At 50.5% G+C, this 8268-nt stretch overlaps 1 long non-coding RNA gene across 1 annotated transcript; it reads left to right on the plus strand.

Annotated features, from left to right (window-relative positions):
• The first annotated feature begins 346 nt into the window (after nt 1-346).
• LOC309606699 lies at nt 347-4427 on the plus strand. The gene is made up of 2 exons (XR_014232014.1): nt 347-2781; nt 3147-4427. It is a non-coding gene; the product is annotated as an uncharacterized lncRNA (long non-coding RNA).
• The last annotated feature ends 3841 nt before the right edge of the window (nt 4428-8268 follow it).

Consider the following 8268-nt stretch of genomic DNA (forward strand, 5'->3'; position numbering starts at 1 on the left):
AGGCCTCTGTTTCTTGAGGATTTAAGGAACTCGGAGAGTCCAGGAACGGGACTTCCCTGCACTGAGTAAAGACCAAACGGCCTCTCTGCTTCTTCCAGTGCTGAATCTGCAGGGCGATAGCCAAGGTTGGCACCAGGTTGGCAAAGCAGAGGAAACAAGCTCTTCTCATTCAACCTGCCCTGGCACATCTGGCTGACACCGGAGTCTGGGCTAGGCTGCTGGGGGCTGGCGGGGGCAGGGGGTGGCTCTCTTTGGGGCCGTGCTGCCGGGCAGAGAGGCAGGCTGCACAGGGTCCCATGGGGTCTACTTCAGGAGGTATATCCAGGCAAGTCATCTTGGGGGAGCCCCTCTCTCAGTGGAACCTCTGCCCAGTAGGCTCTGCCCTGACATCTGGCCTTGGCCAAGGACCCAGGGCCCTGCCCCTGCTTGCTGCAGGAGACGGAGGGAGGTGGGGGTGGTATTGGGCAGGACAGGAGATGGGTGGGCATGTCTGGGGCAGGGGTTTTGGCCCCTGAGGCTGTCTGCTCAGCCAGTGTCCAAGCCATGGGCTTCCAGGAGCTCATCTCACAGGCTTCCCGCCCAGTGCCAAGCCCCTTCTGCAGTGACTGAGGGGATCCTGCTGTTCTCCGCCCCTCCCAATAGTTCCCAAACTCTGAACCTATCGTTTAGAAGACTTTATCCTGAAATGAATTGAGAAAGAAACTTATTCAATTGTTCATTTTTAGGGCACAATGAGGTTTCAGGGTGAACCAGGAGCCAAAGCTTCAGCCCCAGCAGGCACTTACCTCCGGGGCAGCCAGCATAGAGCCCACAGCACAGAGATATTCACCTTTCTTTGTTCATTCTCTCCCTCCCTCCTCTCTCTCCCTCTCTCCCTCTTTGTGCTTTTTTTTTTTTTTTTTAAATGTAGTTTAACTTATTGCAGTCTGTTTATTTATTTTTAAAATTTTTATTTATTTATTTTTGGCTGCATTGGGTCTTCGTTGCTGTGCGCGGGCTTTCTCCAGTTGTGACGAGCGGGGGCTAGTCTTCGTTGAGGTGTGTGGGCTTCTCATTGCGGTGGCTTCTCTTGTTGCGGGGCAGGGGCTCTAGGCACTCGGGCTTCAGTAGTTGTGGCTCACGGGCTCTAGAGCGCAGGCTCAGTGGTTGTGGCTCACGGGCTTAGTTGCTCCGTGGCATGTGGGATCTTCCCGGACCAGGGTTTGAACCCGTGTTCCCTGCATTGGCAGGCAGATTCTTAATCACTGTGCCACCAGGGAAGCCCTATTGCAGTCTGTTTAGAGTTAATTTTGTTACAGTTTATTTTTTGGCCACACCATGTGGCTTGCGGGATCTTAGTTCCCCAACCAGGGATCGAACCCGGGCCCCCAGTAGTGGAAGTGCAGACTCCTAACCACTGGACTGCCAGGGAAGTCCCCTTCTGTGCTTCTTTCTAATCCCCTTCATTCTCCTCTCTCTCATTTGTCTCTCCTGTGGGCCAGGTGGGCTCGGACAGCCTCCTCTTACCCTAATCGGTGAGACAGACAAGTGAACAGATGCAGTGCGGGGGCTACCAGACAGTTTTGAGAGTAGGCCAGGACGTGGGGCAGCAGGGACTCTCTTACTCTGCTGGCAGGGTGTAAACTGGCACAACTACTTTGGAAAACAGTTTGGCTGCATCTGCTAAAGCCGAGTACATGCCCACCCTATGACCCAGTAATTTCACTTCTTTCTTTGTTGTTGTTGGTTTTATATATATATATATACATATATATATATATATATATATATATGTTTGTTTGTTTATTTATTTATTTTGGCTGCACCAGGTCTTAGTTGAGGCATGTGGGATCTTCGTTACGGCGTGCGGGATCTTTTTTCTTTAAGTTGCAGCATGCGGGATCTTTTTTAGTTGTGGCATGCGGTATCTAGTTCCCTGACCAGGGATCAAACCTGGGCCTCCTGCACTGGGAGCACAGAGTCTTACCCACTGGACCACCAGGGAGGTCCCTTGCTTCTTTTTTGCATATACACCCAACAGAAATCTGTACACATGTGCCCCCCAAAACACGAACTATTTAAAATGTTCTTAGCAGTACTATTCATTAACTGACAAAAATACTGGAAATTACCTAAATGCTCATCAATGGTAAAATGGATAAATTCTGGTCTAGTCACACATGGGAATGCTATGAGTATTACCGTTCACACTGGAACGGTAATGAGAATAAACCATCTGCAACTATGCGTAAAGAGAGAGAGAAGCCAGACACAAAAGGGGACTTCTTAGATAACTGTTTTTGCATAAAGTACAGAAACAGGCAAAACTAATTGAGGGGTAGAGGTCAGGGTGGGGATGCCCTGGGGCAGGACTAGTAACTTGTTGGGGAGGAGTCTGATGATGTTGTTTATACAGGCTGTTCGTCTGGGGACAATCCACTCAGCTAACCACTCAAGATCTGTGTACTTTATACCAGTGAGTTAAACTTCAGCAGAAACTTTACCCTGGTAGGAGGAACCCTGGGGCTGTGGGTGGGCAAATAAGGGAGCAGCCAGCTCTTACAAGGGATCAGGGCAGGCTTCCTGGAGGTGGTCTCACCCAAGCTACAACTTGAAAAGCTGAAATGGAGGTGGCAGGACAAGGACACAGCAGAGCAGAGAGACCCAGGATTTGCCCTCCTCTGGGAACCAGCGGTCTGAGGAGAAGCTGTTTCCTGTCAGGAAGAGAGAAGGAGTCAGTGGCTCGAGTCCTTGACCTGACCTTGACTTTGGCCTGCTCCTGATTTGCTTCCATGTGAGAGAGTCCAAGGATCATTCTTTTTTTTTTTTTTTTTTTTTTTAAACAGATCTTTCTCCTTTTTTCTTTTCAACTTTTTTTTTTTTTAATTTTATTTATTTATTTATTTATGGCTGTGTTGGGTCTTCATTTCTGTGCGAGGGCTTTCTCTAGTTGCGGCAAGTGGGGGCCACTCTTCATCACGGTGCGCGGGCCTCTCACTATCGTGACCTCTCTTGTTGCGGAGCACAGGCTCCAGACGCGCAGGCTCAGTAGTTGTGGCTCACGGGCCTAGTCGCTCCGCGGCATGTGGGATCTTCCCAGACCAGGGCTCGAACCCGTGTCCCCTGCATTAGCAGGCAGACTCTCAACCACTGCGCCACCAGGGAAGCCCCAAGGATCATTCTTGCTCCAGTATTTTTTCTGGGTTTACATGGAGGCTCAGCTTCTGATTCCAACAGAGCTTAGCTGTGATTCAGAACCTCCCAGGATTAGGAATCTATGTGGCTGGAAAATGATCCTTTCTGCAGATGAAGGAAGTTTGGTAAGAAAGGCCTTTGGAATTTGAAAGTTCATCATGGAGGCAGGAGTGGCAGGACCTGGACCTGAAATCCTTTGAGCACCTGCTGTGGGCCAGGGACAGACAGACACTCTGCCATCCAGTGACTCCAAAGATTTCCACAGCCACCTAACTCTGCAGGGCAATGGAAGGATGGGAGGAAATGCTTTATAAACTGTGAAGTGCAGTACACTTGGACAAGACCAAAAACACTTCAACACCTCACTGAATGGTTGAGCAGCCCGTGTGCATGGTGTGGATAGTTTTGGGCTGGGGCATGGTGTTGAAATTAAACCCTGAAGGATGCCATCCATGAACCTGTTATTAGAGCAATGATGAAATACCAGGTACCGGGCTTCCCTGGTGGCACAGTGGTTAAGAATCCGCCTGCCAATGCAGGGGACACGGGTTCAAGCCCTGGTCTGGGAAGGTCCCACATGCCGCGGAGCAACTAAGCCTGTGCACCACAACAACTGAGCCTGCGCTCTAGAGCCCACGAGCCACAGCTACTGAGCCTGTGTGCCACAACTACTGAAGCCCGCGCGCCTAGAGCCCGAGCTCCGCAACAAGAGAGGCCATGCAATGGGAAGCCTGCGCATCGCAACGGAACAGTAGCCCCTGCTTGCCGCAACTGGAGAAAGCCCTCGCACAGCAACGAAGATCCAATGCAGCCAAAAAAAAAAAAAAAAAAAAAAAAAAAAAAAAAAATATATATATATATATATATATATATATATATATATATATATATATATATACCAGGTACCATTTACTGACCACTTACCAAGCCCTGGGATAAGGCCTGTATGTCCATCTTCATGTTAAGTGGGTATTGTTGATCCCATTTTACAGAGAAGACTGACACTCAAAGAGAAAGGCACGTGGGACTCCCCAGTGGCTAAGATTCCGCACTTCCACTGCAGGGGGCGTGGGTTTGATCCCTGGTCAGGGAACTAAAATCCCACATGCTGCGAGGTGCGGCCAAAAAAAAAAAAAAAGTTCTTTAAAAAAAAAAGAGAGAGAAAGGCACCATGTGAGTCCAGAGACGAGAACCCCATGCAGGCTCGCTGCCCTGTCCATCTTTCTAGTTGGTCTTTACACTACAAGCTCATTCTAACCTCGGGGCTTTTGCCCTGGCTGCTTACTCCTTCTGGCATGTTCTCCCTTCAGATATTCAGGTCTGGCCCCTTCTTGTTATTCAGGACTTGGCTCAAATGCCACCTCCTCAGGAGACCTTCCGTGATCACCGTGGCATACGTGGTCTCCCTACGTCCCCTCTTGCCACTCTGGGATTCCTTGTTTATTTATCTATTGACTTGTTGACTGTCACTCCCCCATTGGACTGTGAGCTCCACGAGGGCAGGGACCCTGGCTGTGGCCTCAGTGCCGCATGCAGCGCCTGGCACAGAGGAGACACTCAGCAAGTGTTTGTTGAGGGGCTTGAGGGGATTCGAACCCAGCTCCACGTGACGCCTGAGCCTGAGCTCTTTGTGTCCCCTCGCACCCGCTCTGCCCCTCGGTTCCCACACCACCCCCCTGCTAGGAGCCACATGGTGGCAGTGGGGCAGGGGGTGAGCACAGGTGTCCTCAGGCTGTGGGTGAGGCTGCCCTGGGCACCAGGAGACCAGCTCAGCCACTGTTGCTGCCCTGACCTGGATTTGAACCTGGGCTCAGCTCTCACTTCCTGTCCCCGAGTGATCCTTCCCCATTCCAGGGTCCTTCTCTCTGGGTCTCAAGTGTCCTCCCAAGATTATATTTCTGACACTCCTCAGAGGAAGAAGAAAAGGAAATGGGCTGAAACTGCAGCAGGAAGGACTCTGGTTAGACATAAAGTAGAACTTCCCAGCTGTGGGAACTGTAACAAACACCTGGGCGGGTGGAGGAAGTGGAGTTATGGAATCTCCTCCCCTGAGTGGCGTGAAGAACAGGATGAACAGTCATCTGCTTGGGTGGGGTGCAGGAGTATGGACACGATGAATTTTGGAAGCCACTCTCAAGCTCGTGGCTCATGAGCTGCCTTGAGGGCCAGGGACCTGGTCAGGAAGGAGAGAAAGGGTCAGCTGTTAGGCCCACCTGGCATTGGTGTGGGTGTGGGAGAAGGTGGAGAAAGAGGCTGAAGGGGGCAGAGGCTGTGCCTGTTTATTTAAATCAGGCAATAAGGACTCGGGAAACTTTAAGGTGCTTTAGAGTTTCCAAAGCAGGGTGTGGGGAAGTGAGCACAGGAGCTGGAGTCAGGCAGACCTGGCTTTGAGTCCTGTTTTACCACTTATAAGCCATGATGCTCTAGGCAGGTTACTTCCTGTTTTTGATCAATTCCCTCCCCTGTTAAATTGGAATGATAATGCAGATTAAAGGAGGTGACAGTTTGAAAAAGGACTTTACAAAAAGCATTATGATATATGCAGGATATATGGCAGACTGGGCAAGTGTTATTATGATAACAATTATGGTGGTTTTGTTTTCAGTTCGAATTATGCGCCAGGCATAAGGTCATTTCATCCTATCAACAACCCTAATTTTTTTTTTTTTTTTTTTTTTGGTCATGTCCTGTGAACCCGGCTCCTTGGCAGTGAGAGCGCAGAGTCCTAACCACTGGACTGCCAGGGAATTCCCACAATAACCCTATTTTTGTCACCCATTCTACAGAGTGAATGAGGCTCAGAGTGGTGACATGACTTGTCCAAGGTCACATAACCAGTTGGAACCTGACTCAGGACTTAAATCCCATATGATTTCAGTCCAGTATCCTGCACCCTCCCCCTGCGGCCTATGACCGAGAAGGTACTTTACAAATTGTAAAGTGATGAATATCATCATCATCATTTTTTTAAAAAAGTGATTGCTGTTCATTAACTAGTTTCCTCTAGAGCAGGAGTCCCCAACCCCTGGGCCGTGGACCAGTACCGGTCTGTGGCCTATTAGAAACTGGGCCACACAGCAGGAGGTGAGTGGCAGGCCAGTGAGCGAAGCTTCATCTGTATTTACAGCCCTCCGCATCGCCTGAGCTCCACCTCCTGTCAGATCAGCGGTGGCATTAGATTCTCATAGGAGCGTGAACCCTACTATGAACTGCGCAGGCAAGGGATCTAGGTTGTGCGCTTCTTATGAGAATCTAATGCCTGATGATCTGAGGTGGAGCTGAGGTGGTGATGGTAGAGCTGGGGAGTGGCTGCAAATACAGATTATCATTAGCAGAGAGGTTTGACTGCACAGAGACCATAATAAATCAATTGCTTGCAGACTCGTATCAAAACCCTATCATTGAGTGGCAAGTGACGATTAAGCTGCATCTTACCTAGTAGACTGGACATAAGCAACACACTTCGGATATCCCAGATGGGACCATCTAGTTGCAGGAAAATAAGCTCAGGGGTCCCACTGATCTTGCATTATGGTGAGTTGTATAATTATTTCATTATATATTACAATGTAATAATAATAGAAATAAAGTGAACAATAAATATAATGCACTTGAATCATCCAGAAACCATCTCCCGCCACCCGCCATCCCCACCGTCCGTGGAAAAATTGTCTTCCACGTAACCGGTCCCTGGTACCAAAAAGGTTAGGACCGCTGCTCTAGAGGGAGCAGATTACTTCTCAGTCCTGCCACTAGAGGGCAGCAGAGCCCTGGACTGGGACCCAGAGGTCCTGAGGGTGGTGCCCTGCCCACTTGTCACATCCCTGGGTCTTGGGCCCTCCTGATGCTTAGTTGTGTGCTGGAAGGTAGGCGCACAGAGCAGCGGGCTGGGCAGGGGGCAAGAGATGGCACAGCCTTTGGGAAATAGGAGCACATGCCCAGTCCTGACCTCAGCTCTGAGAGGAAAACGTCTGACAAGCAAGATGGTGGTTGGTCGTGACACCCTCCTCCAGGAAGCTCCCCACTGACTCCAGGGCTGGGTCAGGAGCCCTCTTCTTGCCCCCATAGCCTTGGAATCCACGGCATCAGCATCACAGGGTACGTCACCTTCTCCATGCTCCCTTTGGACGGTCGGCACCTTGAGGGCCGTGCACTCTGACTCCTTCAGCGGTCCCAGCATGGGCCAAGCACTCAGGGGTGCTTAAGGCTTATTGAATACATGTATGTGAGCAGCGGGTGTCTGAGCTGGGTTCAGAGCCCGTTCCTTCTGAGACTGCCCCGAAGGTGGAGTAAAGGGGAAGGGAGAATTCCTAAGACTGAAAGATGCTTATCTCCAGAGGCTCTGGAGACCACCCACTTGGCCCTGGGATGTCTGAATCTTTATGCCAAGTTCTTGGCTGCATAATGCGACAATAAAATCACCACCACCAGGCACTAAATGTTGTTTGTCATTTCATCTACGTTGTTTACCTCCTTAACCCCTGTAACAACTTTCCAAACAGGTTCTATGTATACCTTCCAGATTTTTCAAAGGAGGAAACAGAGGCTCAGAGAGAGGAAGTGAGGGCACACAGCAAATAAGAAAGCAGAGCCTCTTTGAACCCAGACCCACCTGACCCAGGGCCTACTCCCTGAAGCCCTTTGCTATAACAACCACCTTCTCCCAGCTCTGCAGCAATTCCCAACTCGGGAAGCCCATGCATGTCCACCAGTCACCAGGGTTCTCACAGCAGCTCTGCAAGGTGGGCAGATGGGAATGGGGAGCGTGAGGCAGTGTCGTACCACGGTTCACTCAGACGGGCACTCAGGAGCAGCTCTTCCCAGCTCTGCGTTCAGTGATGTCAAGCTGGTGCTGGAAATTAGCCATGCTGGGCGTATTTACACTACTGAAACCAGCTGCCCCCCATCCCTGTCACCACCCTACGTCAGAGCTGGTTGTTAATCCTTCACCAGCACACCCCTGTATGAATAGGAGCCCACCGAGCCTCAGAGAGAAGTGAAGATACTGAGATGCCCACAGGCCCTCTCTGCTTCCCAGCCAGGCTTCAGCCCCTCTGCCTGGCTCTCCCGGAGCCTCTGCCCTCCCTCTCTTTG

This window comes from Balaenoptera borealis (assembly GCF_965194805.1).
Source record: "Balaenoptera borealis genome assembly, chromosome: 1".
In the NCBI taxonomy this organism is placed as follows: Eukaryota; Metazoa; Chordata; class Mammalia; order Artiodactyla; family Balaenopteridae; genus Balaenoptera; species Balaenoptera borealis.